Below are 22379 nucleotides of genomic sequence, written 5' to 3'. Positions count from 1 at the left end.
AGGAGTTCATTTTTGGAACTGTCAAATTTGAGATAACTTAGATATCCAAGTGAAGATACGAGTAGTGAGTTAGACGCCTGTAGTTCAGAGGAGAGGGCCAGGCTGGAGATATAAATTAGAAATATTGGATGTAGGTGGTATATAAGCCATGGATTAGATGAAATCAACTAGAGAGTGTGTCTGGATAGAGAAGAGCAGAGTTCAGAGGGTTGAGACCTGGGCTAGTCCAACACTGTGCCATTAACACGAGAAGCAATTTATTATGTTTTTGAGAAAAGACAGAATGTAAGAGATACTATGAGTGGTCACCCACTGTCAGAGTGGTCCAGTTTCTGTCTGTGTGGCCGCCTGGACTCCTACACACCCTTTTCCTGCGTCTTGCTGTGTGGCTGTCCTGGGATCAGCATCTCAGTGGAATGATAACAGTGAGCTGTGGTGAATGACGTTACAGTATTACTCTGATGATCACAAGGTATTAAGATTTTGTGTTGGTTGGATAAGTTGTAAAATCATGGGTAACCTCCCATGCCTTTGGGGTGTGGTAGGGTATTTTGGAAGAGTTGTGGTGTTCAAGATCTGATGCTACTTTCTGACATGTATTGTGGATCCTTACTTGTCCTGCCATTAGTTGGCCCAGAAGCAAGATGGTGGCACATAGAAGTAATATTGATTAAGCCTGACCCTTGGCCAGGTAGTAACGTAAGCTCAGCCCAGTCTTCTTATGATAGTGCCTCAACCTTTCACCACAGCACTCTTCTCCTTCATCATCTTTACCTGCATCCAGAGACTTCCAGGGCAGTCTTTACTTATAGTCCTTCATGGAGACATTTATGAAAGGCCTGCTTTATCCAGGGTACCTTAAAGATATTTATTTTCATTTGATTGAATCATCACAGCAACCCTATGATGTAGATTTTTTTTATTCCTACCATTCCCAGTTTACAGATGAGAAAACTGAGGCTCAGGTAGGTCACGCAGATGGTAAATGGCAAAACTGAGAACCAAACACATGCCTGCTGGACTCCCAAGGCCATGTTCTTCCTGCTTTACACACTAATGACATATCTAATGCATGAAGCACAAACACATAACAGAACTTCTAATGGTTGCTGGTGAGGACTAAGCAGGTTTTCCTAGGAAAAAAATGCAGGTGGGGCTGATAAAAAAATAACAGAAACAGCTGGATTTCTTTATAGAAACATCTTTGCAAAAGGGTGAGTAGCAATGAAAGCAGACAAAGGCTTCAGTTGTGACTGTCTTCACATACCAACTAGGTTGGCTGAATTTACTTTGGAGGAAAGAGGTAAACAGTATACGTTTTCATCCATAACGCCAAAGCTAGCACCTCTGATTGAATGTTTTACTTTCTGGGTGGTTGTTTATGCATTGTGAAGTCATGGCATTTATGTCTCAGTGTTGGTGGAGGGTGGTGGAAAGGGACAAGATCAAAGAAAGCTAAGCGCTTCAGGCAACGCTATGCCACAAACCAATCATTTTGCATTTACAGTGTACATCTGAGCTTCCCCTTTTTTTTCCCTCCCATTGAAATGTGACCTTGGCCTCTGTCTCTGAACCAGCCAGCCTTTGAACACATGTAGTTTTATGGTTTAGGTTGGAAACTCCAGATACAAAAGCTTACACAAATTTTAAGAACGAGCTGAGATAACTGTGAAAGAAAGCTCTTGCTGGAGGAGCCACAAAGCCAGGAACAAATCTCCAGGCCATGTAATCACAAGGGGTTTATGCAAACCTCTTAAAGGAGGTTTCTACAAATATACATCCAATTTCCCCTTTAGAAAGGGCTGTTCCTTTCCAATGAGTCAGTGTTTAACAGAGCTTGGCAAAGCATGAGCCTGTCGGCTGGAAGAAGATGCGGTTTTAAAACTCGACCTATTCTTTAGAGAAGGAAATAACCCTTAAGCTGCATTAACATGGTCTACCAGGAGCAGCAGGCATGGGGATTCTGTTATCAAGGCGTCCTCTGGGCTGGCGTTTCCATTCCAGGCTGCAGCAGCCCCTGCTTGCCTGCACCTGCCTTGTTATCTGCCTCCTGCAGACTAGACTTGCCTTTGTGTGTGCCATCTCTGAGCGTGTATCTGTGAGCAAGGCTCAGCTTTCTGGGCTTTAATTTTGAATGAGATGGAAAACACACTCAGCACAGCCACTGCCTCCTGTGTCTAAGTCTTGGGGCAAAGTTCATTTCATCTTCCTATCGCGTGAGAAAAATGGGACTGCCTTGTATGCTGACATGGTAGGATTATGCTGTAACGTGCTATTTTTAAGGACTGATCTACTGGCCTTTTGGGGTAGTATAGTACTGTTTTCTTAGTATTTTTGTGAATCTGAAATCGGAATCATTTATATCTTGAGATCAAGATCAAAGACCCAAGTTTTCAACGCATGTGAAAAGACAGATTGCTGGGTAGTCTCCCAGCCTGGTTAGGGCTGTGGGTCTCACATTCTCAGTAAGCCCCCCGTTCACAGAGCTTCTATTGCTAGAATAATTCTTCTCTGCTCTCCTGAACGAGTGGAATGTGACCTGAAAGCGATGCAGGTAATTCTTCCCTCTCTGGGATCTCCATCTGTAGATGATAACATTAAATGAAACAGAGATGAATCAGAAATGGCTTATTTGAAAGCAATACTATAGCTCTCGATAAAAACCTTGTGGTATCTGCCTCTCCTTCCCCCGAAAAACGTTTGTTTGAAAAAGATCTCCGAAGTTACCAAACAAGAGATGGGATTGAGTGGAGTCAGATGAAAATACTTGGAATTTATTTTGTAGCACAGTTTCATTATTCTCTTCCTTCTCTCCTCCGTTACTTATCCCTCTCTTGTCTTTTTTTTTTTTTTTTTTGTCTTGCCACTCACACTTCACTCCTTTCCCCTCTTGGTTCCAGTTGTCCCCCACAAATAAGTGACTGGACCCTCCTAGCAGAGGCTAGCTGCTGGGGTTCTAGGAGAGACCAGAGTCCCAGGGAGGAGAGGTGGGGGGGGAAGAGACACAGTTGGAACAGGGCAGCTGGCTGCTGGCGCTCACTCTAGAGCAGGGGTCCCCAACCCCCAGGCTGCAGACCGCTGCTTGTCTGCTGCCTGTTAGGAACTGGGTTGCACAGCAGGAGGTGAGTGGCGGGCGAGAGAGTGAAACTTCATCTGCCGCTCCCCAGCGCTCCCCATCACTCTCATTACCGCCTGACCCATCACTTGCTTTACTGCCTGAACCATCCCCCCACTACCCCCGTCCGTGGAAAAATTGTCTTCCACGAAACCAGTCTCTGGTACCAAAAAGGTTGGGGACCGCTGCCCTAGAGGTCTTCTCCACAGTCAGTCCAGCAGAGCCAGGGGGCACCCCAGTTCTGTTCATTGCGCCTGGCTGCATGGCCAAGAACAGTGTGTGTGGTTCCAGGGATGGTGACAACACCAGTCAGAGGATGAACCTGTGGGGCTGGTGGGCAATGGGGGGACCAGAGCACGCAGATGACTAAAACAGCAGTTCTGTGCCATCTTCGTGATGGACTTGTGCCTCTCCCAGCTGCTCTGTCCAAAGTTGTAACTCAGTGGCTCATGCTATGTTCATAAAGTTTTGAAACCATTGCAGAGTTTTAATCAGAAAAAGCTGATGTTGTATAACTCTCTGTATGAGGGATAAGAAAACTGTAATTGCTGAGTTTGATTTCTGCACATAAGCAATAAAAAACCGTCATGTTTTTGTTCATTCTCGACTTGTTGGAGACTGACCTGTTACCATGAAGGAAGAAAACCATGGCATCAACACCGTATCTGTTGAGTACTTTAGATGCTCAACAAAGATTTGATGATAGTTTGTGTTCCATGGAAGTGTGTTCTGTATTATTTAGTTCATTATAAAATCCTAGCAATCCTGGGGCTCAGTCCCTCCAGAATCTGCTAGATGGCTGAAATGGACCTGGGAATGACTCTATGTTAGAGCTCACTGATTATGACAGTGGAAGGGACCTCTGACACCACCCTGCCCAGAGGATGTGAAGTGACTTGCCCAACGACCCCCAGTGAATCTTTGGTAGAGAAGGGAATGGTTGCTTGCTTTACTGGGCAAACCCTCCCAGATAACATTTTCATAAAGCTGGAGACTGGGAGCAGCACTATTTCAGCAACCCTGAGAGCCAATGCAAGGAGCCATCTGACCTCAGTTTCCTCTTAATCATCCCCCAAGTACTGCCTCGGGTTGTATCCTTTCTTGTTCCCATATCCCTCACTGCTGTCACCTCCCTGGCTCTATGGGGCAGAGGTAGGAGGGTCTCTCCACTTCAGATGCTTGGGCCCAGGTATGGCTACATGTCCTTCTCCTTGTGTCCTTAGCAAAGCTGAGAGAACTCTGGGGGTGGCGGCTTGAATGAGATTTTACTAAAGGTGGACACGTGGGGACACAACTGCCTCTTTCCTGATAGACTGACATCATCAGAGGAGTCAGGCTTAATGACTGACTGCAGGCTAATCCCCCAGCTCACAACAACTTGGTGGGACATTCAAGGCAGAGACGTAAACTTACAACAGCTGCGAGGATAGGCTGGCTGGGCTTTTTTTTAAAAACAGAGACAATCAGATTTCTCCTCCTCAGGTGGATCTTCCATCCTGATGCTGTGTCCATTTCCTGCAGATTTCTCTCCCTTTACACAAGAGGGCGCTGGAGCCCACAGTACTGCACTCTTGGCTTGGAGAAGAGGATCCAGGGAAAGGCGGAAAAGCCGTCTGGGTGTGTTCCAGGTGATGGCACTAGCTCTGCCAGCTGGAGGTTCAGGTACTGTGTGTGCACCCCGAGATGCAGTGACTCGTAGCGCTGGGAGGGAGGATGTAAACCTCACCCAGGCATCCAGGAGCAAGGGGTTCTGGGCACACCTCTGAGAGAGGCATTGCCTAGCTTGGAGGGTATCCTGCAGAAAGTGACTGTATGTGAACCAGGCTTGGGACCTTTTAATTCAGAGAAAAGAAGATTGATGGTTGGGTGGGGGTTGGGGGGATGGGAGCTGCCTCTGCAGTCCTAAAAAGCTTTTTTTTAAAAACATCTTTATTGGAGTGTAATTGCTTTACAATGTTGTGTTAGTTTCTGCTGTATAACAAAGTGAATCAGCTATATGCATACGTATATCCCCATATCCTCTCCCTCTTGCGTCTCTCTCCCACCCTCCCTATCCCACCCCTCTAGGTGGGCACAAAGCACCGAGCTGATCTCCCTGTGCTATGCAGCCGCTTCCCACTAGCTATCTATTTTACATTTGGAAGTGTATATATGTCAATGCCACTCTCTCACTTCGTTCTAGCTTACCCTTCCCCCTCCCTGTGTCCTCAAGTCCATTCTCTACATCTGTGTCTTTATTGCTGTTCTGACCCTAGGTTCATCAGAACCATTTTTTTTAGATTCCATATATATGTATTAGCATATGGTATTTGTTTTTCTCTTTCTGACTTACTTCACTCTGTATGACAAACTCTAGGTCCATCCACCTCCCTACAAATAACTCAATTTTGTTTCTTTTTATGGCTGAGTAATATCCCATTGTATATATGTGCCACATCTTCTTTATCCATTCATCTGCTGATGGACACTTAGGTTGCTTCCATGTCCTGGCTATTGTAAATAGTGCTGTGATGAACATTGTGGTACACGTCTCTTTTTGAATTATGGTTTTCTCAGGGTATATGACCAGTAGTGGGATTGCTGGGTCATACAGTAGTTCTATTTTTAGTCCTAAAAAGCTTTTGTTTGGAAGAGAGACTAGGCTTATTTTATGTGGCTCTAGTTGCAGAACGGGGGCCTCTGGATAATCTTTATCAAGAAAGAGATTTCATCTCAACGTATGAAGAATTTTGAACGTGTGGAAGGTAGCATGGTTTAAGCAGGAAGGGCGTGGGCTGTGGAGGAAGCCAGAGTTCACCTTCTGACCTGCCCTGACCAGCTCTATGACTCGTCACCTGACTTCCCTTAACCTCAGTCCTCTTACCTGTAAAATGGGGATCCTGTTGTCTACTTTATAGGCTGGTTGTGGAGAGTCAATAATTTGAATAAAGTGCACAGCATCGTGCCTAGCATTTTTTTGGGGAGCTCAATTAAAAAGATCATAGCTAAGCTTGATTCCTTATTCTGTGGAAATCGCTGTGCCATCTCCCATCCATTGTCTCTAAGCCCCCAAACAACCCTATGAGGTAAACGTTCCTACCTGTATTTTACAAAAGAGGCAGGTGGGTTCAGAGAGTGTAAGAGATTTGCCCAAGGTCTCAAGCCTGTGAACTTTTGCGACGCTGAAATCCTAAGCCGGGTCTGTCTGTCTGCAGAGCTGTGTTCCTGCCAGGACACATGCTGCCTGCCTGTGTCAATGTGGTGTCTTCACCCCGAGGGCCCCTGGGTCTGGGAGCTGTTGGCGGGTTTATGTATCACACACAATGATGCAGGGGCACATATGTTGTTCTGGCAAAGGCAAGGCGCCTTTTCCAGTGTCGGCTGAAGCAGTGGATGAATAATACAGGGAGAGGGACCAACAGAAGGGGCAAGAGGAGGCCGGAGTCGCATCAACTCCCCTGCCTCTAACAGGGGCAGCAGCAGGTGCAGCTGGCGGGGCCCCATCATCCCGCCCCTGGGTTTTGCACAGCTTTCCTTCTCCATTCTTTCCCGTTTTTGACACTTGCGATTATTACCAATCCTGGTGGCGCTGACGCACGGGAGTGCAATGGTTACCATGGCATGCTTAATAGTGAGAGCAGATGTTTGGCAGGCTAACTCCATGCATTCTAAATACACAAGGCAAAAGGCGGTGGAGGGAGTAATTGATTTGCTGACTGCGATGGGAAGCCAGCCCGAGCCGCGCTGGGCCCAGACACCTTCTCACATCCTCTCTCTTACACAGCATGCGGCCTCCTCATGAGCTGACCTCTCGTGGGCTCCTCTGGCCTCACGTGTTACCAATTCCCACCTGCTCTCCTCTCTTCTGCTCAACACCTGTAGCCTCCCAAATAAGCTGTGGTCTGTCTCCTGTCTGGGTCTCACAAGCCGTTACTTCCATCCAGAATCCCATCCCACGTGGCCACCTGACCTTCAGTTCTGGGCTTGGCCATCGCTCTCTAGCATGCCCTCCTGAAGGCTGAGTTGTCAGGGTCACCCTGTGCCTACCCTTTCATAGAACTTACTGCTGGACAGTAATTGCTTGCTTAATTGTTTATCTTCCCAGTAGAAGGCAAGGTTTTTGAGTGCAGGTACCATGATGTTTACAGGAATAATTTTGACTCTAATTTATATAAAAATCACATGAAATAAAACTTTCATCCTTTACCATTAGTATCGCATTCCTTGCAAAACCACCTCACAATTGGTCATGACAGCAAGTGCCCATGTCCTCTTTCTAAACAGGATTATTATTATCTGCATATGAAGGACCTCTGAGCCTATGTTTGCAACATTGCCTCCATCTAGGAATCTAGTGTTTCCCTATTCATCTCTACCTTTTCAAATCCTGTCCATCAATCAAGACAGCTTTCAACTGCCATGTAATCTTCTCTGATATACCCCTTTCCTAAGCAAATATGATTGCTTCTCAACCACGGACCCCTTCCCCATCACCCTACTTCCACTGCATACTTAACACCAGAACATACTGTCTGCATTTCTTTTGATACCCTCGACTTTCCAAGATGCAGCCAAGTGCAGTGGAGAGCCCAGACTTTGGTCTCAGGCCCAAGTTCATGTCCTGAGTCTGCCATTTACTTGTTATGTATAATTTTGGACATATTAAATGACCTTCCAGCTGCATTTCCCCATTTTTTGGAATGGGTATAATCACACCCACTCCACTGGGGAGCCATGTGGATTGAATGAGATACTGAAGAGAAAATACGTAGCTCAGTACGTGGAAACAGTAAGAGCTCATTAAGCGGTTGCTATTATTAAGTCACTGATTACATATTTGCCTGACACTCCCAAGGAGACCGTGCCCTCGTTGAGGTCTGGTGCCATGAAACCTGCCACCTACAACTGGGTGAGTGGAGGAAACTTGCCCGCTCTGCTGAGCTCCACTTTCCTTGTCTGTAAATTGTGGTTACAAGACAATCTGGAGAGATAAATATTTGAGTTCCTTTTAAACTGTAAGCTCAAAAACAACCTGAGTCAACTTAAAAGAACCAGATGAGAGGAAACACAGGGAGCAAAGCCACCTCCAACTTCTGCTTCACTTTGAAGATGCTGGGGCTAGTTTATAGTCAATTATTGCCTTGGTGACACACGTGGTTTGTATTCAACTCACCCACGAGTTCTCAACCAGGTAAAGGAAGAGTCAGAGAAGGGAGTGGTGTGTGTGTGTGTGTGTGTGTGTGTGTGTGTGTGTGTGTGTGTGTGTGTGTGTGTGTTTTGGGGAGGGAAATGGAGGATAGAGAGAGGGTTTTCCAGAGACAGAACCACTGAGAATTTGTCTGGAGAAGAAAGAGATACTTTCGTTTGACTTTATTTTCCAATCATCACAACTAAGAGTAAAGAAACTACCAGCTCTGTGATTGTGACCAAGACCTTAAATTAGTAAAGAAGAATAAGAAATCTTTTACCTAGTGGTTTGATGTAGGGCGTTGACAAAAGTGAATGGTAGTGAATGTCACTGAGCTGATCCCCAGCTGGGTGGTAGGATTGAGTGGTCTCTGTCATTTCAGTTACACCAAAGTGTTCATAGCCTTTTTTCCCCATCTTAATGAAAATGCTGTGATGTTCAAAAACTCTATTTCAAAAGAACTATAGCGGTGGCTCATATTTTTCAAGTTATGAAGTGGATTTTTTTTATATCACGTTTTCAACAGTTGCAATTTCCACCTCCTTGGGAAAGTTACAGGAAACACATAATCCCTCCCCTCCAACCCAGTGCTCCATTGATTCTATGCTTATGAACTGGAGCTCAGGTATTTTCTAGCATGGCATGGGCTGGAGTTAGCTTGTTCCCACTCCTTCACTTCAGCTGCCATGTGAGAGCTGTGAAGGAAGTCTCTGGGTTATTGCCTCTCTATACTTCAAAGACTGCTCTGGTCCCCAGCATTGGGTGACAGCTCCACACAGGTCTCAGGTCTGAAGAGCTGGATTCTAAATCTTGATTTGTCAGTAATTTGTAACACTGAGAATGTGTTTTCTCCATTCTGGGCCTCAAGCTTCTCACCTGGAAAACACCAGGGTGGGACTCCATCATCTTCTGTGTCTATTCAGGAGATCATATGGTTTTTCTTCTTTAGTCTGTTGATAAAGTGAATTGTATTGATCGTTTTTTGATTGTTCAACCTTGCATTCCCAGGATAAACCTCACTTAGTACTTAACTTTTCATGTATTGTTGGATTTGATTGGCCAGTATTTTGTTAAGGAGTTTTGAGTCCATGCTCAAGAGGGAGATTGATCTGCTGATATCTTTGCTTGTAATGTCTTTGGTTTTGGTATCTGAGTATCCCAACTGAATTGGATGATGTTCCCTCCTCTTCCATATTCTGGGAGAGTTTGTGTAGATATTATTTCTCCCTTAAATGTTTGGTAGTGTTTTCCAGTAGACTCCATCATTTTGAAGGTTTTTCATATTCTAGGCAGCTCCCGGATAACTGAGGGTCTTTCCTGGGGAAAGTTTGAAGGGGTGTCCCACCTCAGGCCTGTTAGAGGAACAGGGGAAACACTTTCTCCAAACCACACGTGGAGGGTTCCTCTTCCGTGGTTACTTTTGGTGTTATGTCACCATCTTTCAGGCCAATTTTTCCAGAATGATTTGGAGCCTCTGGGAGACAGCATGGATAGTGGAAAAAGCTCAAATCCTTGGCTCTAGCACTTACCGGTCATGTAGTCTTCCACCCACATTCCTAAACCTCTCAGAGCCTCGGTTCCTGCATCTATAACTGGGCAAGGTAAATTTTAGCTCGCAAGACTGTTACGAAGATAGGTTTTCAATGAGCGTTAGCTTCCTTCCTAGGAAATAGGAACACCCCGTCCTATTTTACTCAGGCTGTGGGACCCATCTGGGTATAAAACCTGTTTGCTCACCTCTGAATCTGGGATAGAGTCTTTTGAAGGGAGTCAGAAATGCAAAGACAGAGAGCTTTTTTTTTTTTTTCCCATCTGTTCAACAAGACAAATGAGTTTACCTTGAAAACAGTCACGTTACAAAGTAACTGCTGGATGGGAACAATTTGTTATAACACTCCAGTACCAGGACTTCCCTGGGGGCGCAGTGGTTAAGAATCCGCCTGCCAATGCAGGGGACACGGGTTCGAGCCCTGGTCCGGGAAGATCCCACATGCTGCGGAGCAACTAAGCCTGTGCACCACAACTACTGAGCCTGCGCTCTAGAGCCCATGAGCCACAACTACTGAGCCCACGTACCACAACTACTGAAACCCACGTGCCTAGAGCCCGTGCTCCACAACAAGAGAAGCCACCGCCATGAGAAGCCCGCGCGCTGCATTGAAGAGTAGCCTCCGCTCGCTGCAGCTAGAGAAACGAAGTGGCGTTATCCCTCACGCCCTTCCTAAACCTCTGGTGTTACACAGAAAGCCTGAGGTTTGGAATCAATCCTAGCTCCCTTAATTACAAATTATGTTATTTTAGGCAACGAAGACGCAATGCAGCCAAAATAAATAAAATTAAAAAAAAAAAAAGATAGACTGTCACTCTCCAGTTGAAGAGAACAAGACTCAGGCAATTAAGTGATTTGTCCTTAAGATAATAAGTTGGGGATCCAAAATATAAGTCTAAGTTTTCTAACTCAGAGTCTACTGTTCTAAGACAGGACTATATTCTGATCATACCAATAAGTGGCTCTCTTCTTCTAAGTTCCATGTCGTTTTAAGGACTTGAATTACCTTTACTTCACGGGATGCTCTTTTATTAGAATATGACATGGTTATTGAAAGAAACAAAATCACAATTCTTTGGTCAACATACTTTCCATTCAAAAAGCACAGTGCTCTTTTGAACCTCTGGTATCACACAGAAAGCCTGAGTTTTGGAATCAATCCTAGCTCCCTTAATTACACATTATGTTACTTTAGGCAAGTTTTTAAGGCCCTTTGATCCTCTGTTCCCTCATCTGTCAGATGGACATAATCACATCTACCTGTTGGGTTGTTGCAATGGTCAAATTACCTGTGTACGGTGTGTGTAGTGCCTAGAAGAATGTTAAGTGCATGGTGGAAGCTAAGTCAGTGTGACTTTTCTCTCCTTCCTCCTGTCTAGCATGTACTTTTTGATCCACTTCCAGATCTCTAAAACTGTCTCCTAACATAGTAACAAATAACAGTGGAAACTAATCTTTATCACTAATGCACAATTCATCTGGGAGAAAGCCATTCCTTCTTAAATCAGGACTAATCAACAGGGCCTCAAGACCCAGATCCATCCTACCATGAGCTTGTAGGAACAGATGGAAAATGGGCTGTGCAGATGGGAAAACTCCATTTTCCAACAAGAATTATTTATTTGTGAAGTTGGAACCACTTGGAATGAATATTTTGAATCGGGAGGATGAAATATTGTAAGATTCAAAACAAGGCCATGAAATTAACTAATGCACTGCAACTCCCGATCACTGTGAGGCAGGGAGAAGGAATAATAATGGGGCTTTTAAAAAATGGTCCAAACACATAAATTATTTACTTGTGTGTGCATCAGTGTCAATGACTCCCTGAAGCTCTTCTGCTGATGGCATTATCCCTCACGTCCTTCCTAAGAAAGGCCGTTCTCATTGCAAGGTCTTTTGTCTTTGCGATCAGGTTATTATAGAACATGAACATTATAAATACATAGCTGTCATTTTATGAGACCTGTGTAGGGTTAAGCACTGTATGTGGTTTTCCCATACCTTATATCCAGCCCTTATGATGGTCCTGCAAAGTAGGTACTTTAAAGCCTACTTTACAGATGAAGAAACTGAAATTCAATGATATTAAGTGATGTACCCAAGTCACACAGTAGTATGGAAGAGTTTTTCCCGCTTCTATGCTTGTGTGTCAGAGCTTTCCCCTAAGTGGCCCCTGAGCAATCAAAGCATTCACCTCATCTCATCACAGCCCTTTGCCCTCTCTATGGGGTCTTAGCTGGGCACCAAGGGTCTTCAAGATCCGATCCTACCTTCTCCAGCTTTGCCTCCTTCACTTTCACCTGGAACATCATGTTCCGGTTCCCAGTTCCCAGTTCCTAGAACAGACGGTTCATATCTCAGGGGGTTTGCTCATTTTGTTTGGCCTACCTGGAAAACTCAGCCCTGCCACCCAAGTACCCCACTTCTGTCCCTGTTCTGGCAATTACTTCTTCTCTGCCAGGACTCAGCTCACTGATAAATAGTCTAGGAGGCCTTGCCTGACGACAATGACACCCCTACCATCGGGCTGAGCTGACTGCCCCTCTGTTGTGGTGGAGTACTCCTGGCTTTCCTCTCACCTAGCACTTATACTCTGTGGGACTTAGCAGCTCTAGCGTGTGCCTTCACTGACAGGTGAGCCCTGCCTTACTCGTCTCTGTATGCCTGGTACCCAGCACTGCTCCAAGCATGGTGGAGTGTTTGTTGAACTGATGAGTAAATAAATGAATGGATGGATGGATAAGAGTGAGAAAAGCTCCCTGCTAAAGCATCCATGTACTATGTCTGTGGTATTCATAATGGCCTCAGATCAACAAATAAATAAGTTATCCGTATAGGAGTAAGTCACTAATACCTCATAGGGATCCCAGAGAGGGCTGAAGGAAATCATAGTGCCACCTGAGTGCTGTTCTCTGAGTGGGAAGGATTGAGCTGGGAGACAGGTAGATGGGAGTGGACATGCATTTCCTGACCTGTTAAGTGCCAGTGAGGGAAGCAACCGACAGACCAATTTCAGGCAAGGGTCAATATTGGAAGGAAAGAAGTCCAAGTTAGTCAGTGGTATTTGCGTATAGGCCTTACCTAGGATGTCTGGAAAACATTCTGTCTGTTGGGAAATCCATTCACACTGTTTACTGAGGTCTGATCACAGTAGGTGCTCAGTAAATACTTGTTAAGTAAAACAGAGAGAACTATACAGGGCTGAGCTCTTCTTTTCCCTCCCTAGATACAAGAGATCCAGGGTAATTAGAAACCCCAGGAGGAAGCAGCACCCAGGCAACTGGCCCCCGTAGGCAGCGCGGAATGGAGGTTAACACAGGCCTTGGAGCTGGAAAAGTCTGTGTATATATCATGACTCTACCACTCTCCTGCTGAGCCTCTGAAGCTCAGCTCTCTTTATTCATAAAGTATAAATGGTTCCCACCTCTGAAGGCTGTCATGGGTATTAGGTGAGATTATAGTGCCTGGCCACAGCATGTATTCAATACTGAGAGTTTCCTTCTCCTTCTCTTGGGTCAGGGAACCTTGGCATGGGGCAACAGGAGACAAATTCCAAGCCACCTTGGTGTGTGGAAACACAGTTCTTTGCACCCTGGCAGGCCTGGCTCTTGGAATGTGGCAGACCAGTGGCTGGCAGCTGGATAATAAGCCAGGATGGAGGAGGACTGGCAGGTCTGGAAAGTAATGGCCAATGAGAACTGTGCTGAGGGAAGGCAGATCATCATCTCTGTCTCTAATTCCTCCTGCGCCTTTAGCAAAGTCACAGAACTTCTCTGAGACTCAGCATCCTCATCTGTAAAATGCTCGCCATTCTTCTTGCATTCCACTCCATCCCTGGCCCACCCTTGTGTTTTGTTCTGAGGATAGAGGGCATACATGTGCCCTAGACAATGCATAGGCCATTGCAGTAGACCTGGTCAGAAACCACTCCCTCCAGGAGGTGGGGGAATAACCAGCCACCAGAGGCAGGTGTAGATTGGATCTCAGGCTCTGGAAGCTGCCACCGTGCACAGGACTTTGTTCTAGGTCTGCCTGAGAAATAGCAGGGGTCTTCTGGACCTCAAGTCAACTGAGGAAGATGTTGATGTGATTACAAATGTGGTGATAGTTACAAAGAGCAGAGAAGATGAATCCACTTTAGGGGTAGTGGTACCTTTGTTCTCTTTATCTGGCATTGAGATAAGGTGGCCAAGACCTGGCAACCTCTCAGATGCTTCATAACCCAACTATTCTGTCATTCATAGTGTCCTATACTTGGGAGGGACCACTCATCTTTCCCATTACTGACAGGTTTCCATCCTTTTTGAATGCTTCTGAGGACAGAAAACTACCTACCTTAGAGAACAGCCCACTTCACTGTTCACCAGTTCTGATTGTTAGTATGTCTCTTCTCTCAGGTTGAACCAAAGTCTCCCTAATAACTTTCCTCATTTCTCATCATACTCTTGGACCCAAAAGGGAACAGAACACCTCTCCCACCTGTCTTTTTGTTCCTTTGCTCTCTCTCCCACTTGCTGACTATGAGGGCAGGTGGTGCCATGGTTGAGTAAGGAGTCGGAAGTGTCATTAACCAAGATCAACCCTGGTGGGAGTATTCTGAGCTTGAGATGGCTTATTTGGGATGGGCTGATTATTCAGAGGTGTGCACATATGGAGGTTAAAAATGGAGGGTGTAGGTCAGGGTTTGAGTTATGGAAAGTTTTATATAGTGAGGGACATATGATTTTGATCTTGCAGGATAAAAAGGCATCCAACAATTAAAAATAAGTGAAAAGGGTATTGCAAGAGGTAAGAAATCACAAACATGCATAGTATCTTTAGGAAGCAGTGAATGGTCCATGTAGCTGAAATAAAAATGGGGATAGAGTGGCAAATGAGGCAGGAGAGAGAGGCAGTGGTGAGACACAGGAACACAGTGCAATGCTTATTTCCAGCAAGATATTAGCTGAGCTGTAGTTGGTCATATTTGGTAAGTAATAGACAGCTGTTCAGTTAGTATGCAGTTTTATGACACTTTTTTATTTATTCAAAAGTATAACCTCTTTATGGCTGAGTAATATTCCATTGTATATACGTGCCACATCTTCTTTATCCATTCATCCGATGATGGACACTTAGGTTGCTTCCATGTCCTGGCTATTGTAAATAGAGCTGCAATGAACATTTTGGTACATGACTCTTTTTGAATTATGGTTTTCTCAGGGTATATGCCCAGTAGTGGCATTGCTGGGTCATATGGTAGTTCTATTTTTAGTTTTTTAAGGAACCTCCATACTGTTCTCCATAGTGGCTGTATCAATTTACATTCCCACCAACAGTGCAAGAGTGTTCCCTTTTCTCCACACCCTCTCCAGCATTTATTGTTTGTAGATTTTTTGATGATGGCCATTCTGACCGGTGTGAGATGATATCTCATTGTAGTTTTGATTTGCATTTCTCTAGTGATTAATGATGTTGAGCATTCTTTCATGTGTTTGTTGGCAATCTGTATATCTTCTTTGGAGAAATGTCTATTTAGGTCTTCTGCCCATTTTTGGATTGGGTTGTTTGTTTTTTTGTTATTGAACTGCATGAGCTGCTTGTAAATATAACTGATTCACTTTGTTATAAAGCAGAAACTAACACACCATTGTAAACCAATTATACTCCAATAAAGATGTTAAAAAAATAAAAAAGTATAACCTCTTATAGGCCAGACCCTATTCAGGGCCCTGACACTTCAGCAGCGCAGGGCCCAGGATGTAGTATATGCTTTACTTGTATTTTCTGAATAAATAAGCATGGCAGATGGCTTGTAAGATGTTAAGGTGCTGGAACTTTTCTTAGGACAGCATTTCTTAGTATCTTGCATAGAACACTAGTTCTGAGGAATGTTAAAATATTATTTGAAAATAAAGAGTACTTCGGTCAAATAAGCTTGGATTAAATAAGGGTAAGAGAATTTGTCTCATTATGTTTTGTCTCAGTTGCATGCGCATTAGGCATTTAGACTCACCAAGGGGGAAGAGAGATAGCCTAGGGTGCTTCCCAAACTTACTTGAACATGGAACACCTGTCTGGAGGGGCACCACTCGGTCTTAGTGTTCCAGGAAACACAGTCTGATAAATACAGACCTATAGGTATCAGAAAGTAAGTAAAGAATAAGAATGTTATTTTTTTATTATTGAAGTATAGTTGATTTACATTACTGTGTTACTTTCAGGTGTACAGCAAAGTGATTCAGTCATATATATATATTTTCCATTATAGGTTATTATAAGATACTGAATATAGTTCCCTGTGCTATACAGTAAATCCTTGTTGCTTATCTATTTTATGTATAGTAGTTTGCATCTGTTAATCCTGTACTCCTTATTTTTTTTTTTTGAAAATATTAAGCTGATTTATTTTTCATTCTCTCTAAATAATATTTCATTGTTGCTTCCCAAAGATTTGTTAATTTCACAGAGATTATCGAAAACCTATCTTTTTTTTTTCCTGTCAATAAATTATTTAATTTGAATAAATTACTCCTTAATGTCATAACATTTCACAATCCTTTTTAGTCAGCTTATACTTTATAAAGTTTTTTTTTCCACACACACACACTGTATTTTATTTTTACAAGAGATAAATAGACTGACACCAAGCATTGTACATGGATGACCATAACAAAAGCAACAATGATTGCAATTACCAAACATGAAACACACTCATACTATGTCATAATATTGACATTCAGTCCAGTAATCCTCCACTGTAACAGCTCCTTTACTTTGCAGTGAAAATTGATTTGTATATTCTTTGCCTCTGAGTCCTTGTTGGATTTTTTTTTTTTAATTCAGACAGAAAGTCACAAAAATTATACTCATCCTCATCAGTTCACTCAGTCCCATGTAATTAATTTTTTTTTCTCATCTTGATCTTTTGTTAGCACTTTTATGAGTTCATCAGTTTTTCATTAGAGTTCTGAAAATACTTATTCATTCAGTTCAGCAGTACAGTCAGTTACCAGAAACCTGTACTTGTCAGAGTCTTTTCCATGAATTTCCTGAAGATGAAACCCTTTTATAGGAACATATTTACAAAAGCATCAGAGTACACCCAGAACTGTCTGGAAATGACAAAAGACTTAAAAATGACCACAGTTAAAGATTTGATGAAAGTTCATAATAATGCAGTTGACAAGAAAATTAGTTATTTCTGAGATATACATTTTAAGGTAATAACTAGGATTATGACTTATAACATTAGTCATAAAGAAGATGTGGTACATATATACAATGGAATATTACTCAGCCATAAAAAGGAACGAAATTGAGTCATTTGTTGAGACGTGGATGGATCTAGAGACTGTCATACAGAGTGAAGTAAGTCAGAAAGAGAAAAACAAATATCGTATATTAACGCATGTATGTGGAACCTAGAAAAATGGTACAGATGAGCCGGTTTGCAGGGCAGAAGTTGAGACACAGATGTAGAGAACGGACATATGGACACCAAGGGCGGAAAACTGCAGTGGGGTGGGGATGGTGTTGTGCTGAATTGCGCGATTGGGATTGACATGTATACACTGATGTGTATAAAATTGATGCCTAATAAGGACCTGCAGTATAAAAAAACAAACAAACAAAACAACTAATACTAAACTTTCATTGGGTTATTTGTATGGAAATATGTTAATGTAAGTGTTTCAGATATTACATGAAATTTCTAAAAATCTTATATGTTCTGGTATAATGTTATAAGTCATAATCCTAGTTATTACCTTAAAATGTACTCCTTATTTATCCCTGCCCCCAACCCTTTCCCCTTTGGTAACCCTAAGTTTGTTTTCTATGCCTGTGAGTCTGTTTCTGTTTTGTACATAGATTAATTTGTATTATTTTTTAGATTCCACATATAAATGATATTATATAATATTTGTCTTTCTCTGTCTGACTTATTCACTTAGTGTGATAATCTCTAGCTTCATCCTTATTGCTGTAAATGGCAATATTTCATTCTTTTTTATGGTTGAGTAATATTCCATTGTGTGTGTGTGTGTGTGTGTGTGTGTGTGTGTGTATGTGTGTGTGTGTGTGTGTGTGTGTGTGTGTGTGTGTGTGTATACCACATCTTCTTTATCGTTTATCTGCCATCTGTTGATGAGCACTTGGGTTGTTTCCATGTCTTGGCTATTGTAGATAGAGCTGCTATGAACATTGGGGTACATGTATCTTTTCGAATTAGAGTTTTCATCTTTTTGGGATATATGCCCAGGAGTGGGATTGCTAGATCATATGGTAACTCTATTTTTTTTTTTTTTTTACTTTTTTTTTTTTTAATAATTCTTTATTGTATTTATTTATTTTTGGCTGTGTTGGGTCTTCGTTTCTGTGCATGGGCTTTCTCTAGTTGCAGTGAGTGGGGGCCACTCTTCATCGCGGTGCGCAGGCCTCTCACTATCATGGCGTCTCTTGTTGCGGAGCACAGGCTCCAGACGCGCAGGCTCAGTAGTTGTGGCTCACGGGCCTAGTTGCTCCGCGGCATGTGGGATCTTCCCAGACCAGGGCTCGAACCCGTGTCCTCTGCTTTGGCAGGCAGATTCTCAACCACTGCACCACCAGGGAAGCCCGGTAACTCTATTTTTATTTTTTTAGGGAACCTCCATACTGTTTTCCATAGTGGCTGCACCAATTTACATCCCCACCAACAGCGTAGGAGGGTTCCCTTCTATCCACACACTCTCTAGCATTTATTATTTGTAGACTTTCTGATGATGGCCATTCTGACCAGTGAGGTGATACTTCATTGTAGTCTTGATTAAGAAGCAGACTGGTTTTAATCATTAAGAGCATGGTAGAAGGACAAAGTGGAGAAGACCCAGCTACTTCTTAAAATATCTGACTGAGAAGGAACACATATGACTTCAGTTCACATTCCACTGATGAGAACTAATCACAAGGCCATGCCTCAATGCAAAGGGTGCTGGGAAATGGAATCTCTGCTGGACAGCTACTTTTTTCATCTTCAACTCCCCATTACGGAAGAGGGAGTAAAAATTCTGGTAGACAGGTAGCTCTCTCTGCCACAGTGTCTGAAAGAAACACTCTATGACTGAGTTAGAGAAAACTCAAAAGAGTCTGAATGTGCAACTTTACACTGCAAAGTTCCAAGGGCTATTGCTGGAATTATGTCCCCTTTTCTCTGACTTTCAAAGGTGTATCAATAAGCTTAGCCAAGTTTGGCCATGATAACAAACAATCCCAAATTCTTAGTGGCTTAATTTTTGTTCATGCTCCAAGGTTGACTTTTGTTTATGTATATGTCTATAATACTGATTTCCACTCTGTTCCACATTGGCCTTTGCTCCTGGTCCCAGGCTGCTCTCAGAGAGCTTTCTGAATTGTGGTAGAAGAAAAAGAGAAGGTGGAAGAATCATACAATGTCTTTTAAAGCTACTGTTAGGAGTGACATGTTTCTTCTACTGATCTTTATTGACCAAAGTAAGTGATTGGGATCAACAGGGTGGGGTTGACAATTCTTTTGCTGGAAAGGGAGTCACGAGTCACAGGCCAAACTTAACATCAATGAGGTGGGAAAGTATCACCCCCTAGGGAGAGGATACAAGTTTGTAACACTAGATATTTTGAAAAATAATATAGTACACCCTACGGGGGACCCAGAATTCCCACCCATTGGAGTTAGGGCACTGGAAGTTTCTGTGGAATTGCCCACCAATTTCAGGGGAGAGTCACACCTTCAGTTGTTGGCAGTCACTCAGCATTAAAAAGAGGATTTAGATTTCCAGTCTTGTGAATGTCAGAGGTAATGTCTTCCTCACTTGGGCTACTCTCAGCATCCCTGGAGTCCTGTGTTCAATACTCTCTCCTCAACACACGTGATGAGGGAAGGACCCCAAATCCTGGCTTACGGAGTTAAGGGAAGAATGTATACAACCTGGTGTGTGTGTTTATGTGTTGGGGAGGAGAGGATGGCGAATTCTGAAAAATAGTCAGGTGGAAAAGAGATTAGATGTGGCTTGCATATGGTCCTCCCTTTCCGGGAAAGATAATCTCCTTTTACTCACCTGGAAAAATTCCACTCAGCATCCCAGGGTGAGCACAAGTGTCTTATCACAGGAAGCTCTCACTGATCTGCTTAAGTGGAGCATTTACACCCTCTGTTTGCCTTCCTCATTCCCAGGAGAAATCTAACAAAGTGCTTGTCACATACATACAATTATTTATTTTCTTGCTATTATGGGTTGAATTGTATGCCTGCTTAAAGACAGGTTGGAGACCTAACCCCTAGTGCCTGAGAATGTGACTTTATTTGGAACTAGGGATTTTACAGAGGTAATCAATTTTAAGGTAATGACCTTAAAATAAGGTCATTATGGTGGGCTCTAATTTAATATGTTGTGTCCTTATAAAACGGGGAAATTTGGGCACAGAGACTGACATGCTTACAAGGAGAACACCATGTGAAGATAAAGGCAGAGATCTGGGTTATATTTACATCTATAAGCTGAGGGACACCAAAGATTGCCAGCAAACCACATGAAGCTAGGAAAGAAGCACAAAACAGATTCTCCCTCACAGTCCAAGGAACCCAGCAGACACCTTGATTTTGGACTTCTAGCCTCCAGAACTGTGAGGCAACACATTTCTGTTGTTTAAGCTACCCGGTTGGTAGTGCTTGGACACAGCAGTTCTAGCGAGCTGATATACTTGCTTACACATCTGTTCCCCCAATTTCCTCCCAGTCTTGAGACCCTCCCCAACTTGAGTCCATTCTGGAGGAAAGAAACAAAGATTTCTTTCTTCTTCTTCCTCTTCCTCTCTTCCTCCCCTCCTCCCCTTTCCTCCCCCCTCCTCCTTTTCCCTCCCCTCCCCCCTTCTCCTCCTCATCCCCTTCCTCTTCCCCCTCCTCCTCCTCCTCCTTTGGCTCCAAGGGAGGGTAGAAAAGGGATTAAAAGGATAACAAATTTTAGAAGAACAAATTGGAGCTGTGTGGAGAGGAAAAGATGACAAGTAGTGAGATCCACATCTCTGAAGGTGTTCAAACACAGGGAGGCTGAAGGAAACTCTGCTAAGGACTGGTTCTATGAGAATGCTGAGAAATAGCTTTGCTGGTTGGAATCTCCCAGGGATTGGCCTATTGATCAATATTTTGGAATTCTGGTGATATGGAACCTCACGGAACTGTCAAAGATTGTGCGGGAGAGCAGGATGTGTGTTTTGAGCAAGGGCTTACTATAAGGCGCCAATTGCTCTCCAGCAGATAAGTCTTTGCAGAGCTCAATCTGCCTGTGAATCTGCCTGGAATCCATTCCCAGCAGCACCATCTGCTTGCGATTGTCCTACCATCTGACTGTTTACCCTCTGTCAACCCCCCTCCCGGGGGCACTCCCACCACCATTTAGAGGCCACCCATTGTCCAACCTGGATAAACTGAGTCTGAGGAGAGACCTGGCAGCCCAGAGAGGGAGGAGGAGGGAGACCATCCAACACACTGGTGTTCAGGGCCAAGATATGTCTGGGGAGAGCCCGCCACGCCTTCACACGGGACCTGGGGAGGGAACATGTGGCTGAGCCAGAGCCATATTGTGCCCCAGGCAGACTGATGGCTCCACAAGTAATATTGATGCCTTTTGTTTGGAAACTCTTTGTGGAGGCCTCCCATGTCCCAACCAATCATGCTAAGTGCTGGGCTTCCCCCAAGCCACTTTGCCTTTTGCACAGCCCCATGGCCAAATGTGCAGGCAGATGAGCGGCCCTGAATGCTAATGAGGGGACTGGCTGGCATTCCAGAGGCACCAGCTCTGGGAACCCCTACCTTTGTTGCTAAGGAGCCTTGGAAGCAGAGCTGAAAGGCTCTCACAAGGGGTGGGGGGCGAGGAGGGGGGAGCAGAAGGGCGAGTGTTTATTTTCAGAGCCACACAGTTCTCCAGCCAGCTCCAAAGCTGTCCAGTGTCTGATCCCAATTAGAATATCAAATCCCATTATTGTTTCTCTTAATGATCTCGGGAAATTCCTCTGAAGAGTTAGTGGGCACTTAGCAAACTGTTTGGATGGCGCCATCTGTACAGTTGTGCTTCCGCTTGTGTGAAGTGATCATGTCCTGAGTCCTGAAAACACCTTTTATTCCTGTCTCCAGAAGGTGGTGATGAGCTGAGGGTACTGGAAGAGGGCAAAACGCTGCTGGCTTTTCCAAATGTTCATGTGGAGGTGCCATTCCACAAACGTGTTCCAGGTTCCCATTGGGTGGTGAATCTGGGCTCTGTGCTGGGGACAAAGACCAGGAAGACCTTGGTCCTGGCTTGGCGTGTCCACTAGACTTGCTGGGGAGTCAGACCACACACACTGACGGGAATTCTGTGGGTTATTTGCTCTAACTGTGACCTGCAGGGCACTGCAGGGCTGGAAGTTGTGCACTGGGTTCTGGTCCTGGCTTTGTCACTCACTAGCTGTTACTCCTTTGGCAAGTCCATTTACCACCCGAGCCTCAGTGTCTCATCTGTACAATGGGCATAGGAATGCCCACCCGGTTGGGTTATGGTGAGGAGTAAGGACAGGAG

This window comes from Balaenoptera physalus (assembly GCF_965194825.1).
Source record: "Balaenoptera physalus genome assembly, chromosome: 1".
NCBI classification, from domain to species: Eukaryota; Metazoa; Chordata; class Mammalia; order Artiodactyla; family Balaenopteridae; genus Balaenoptera; species Balaenoptera physalus.
Note: the sequence above shows the minus strand (reverse complement) of the source record.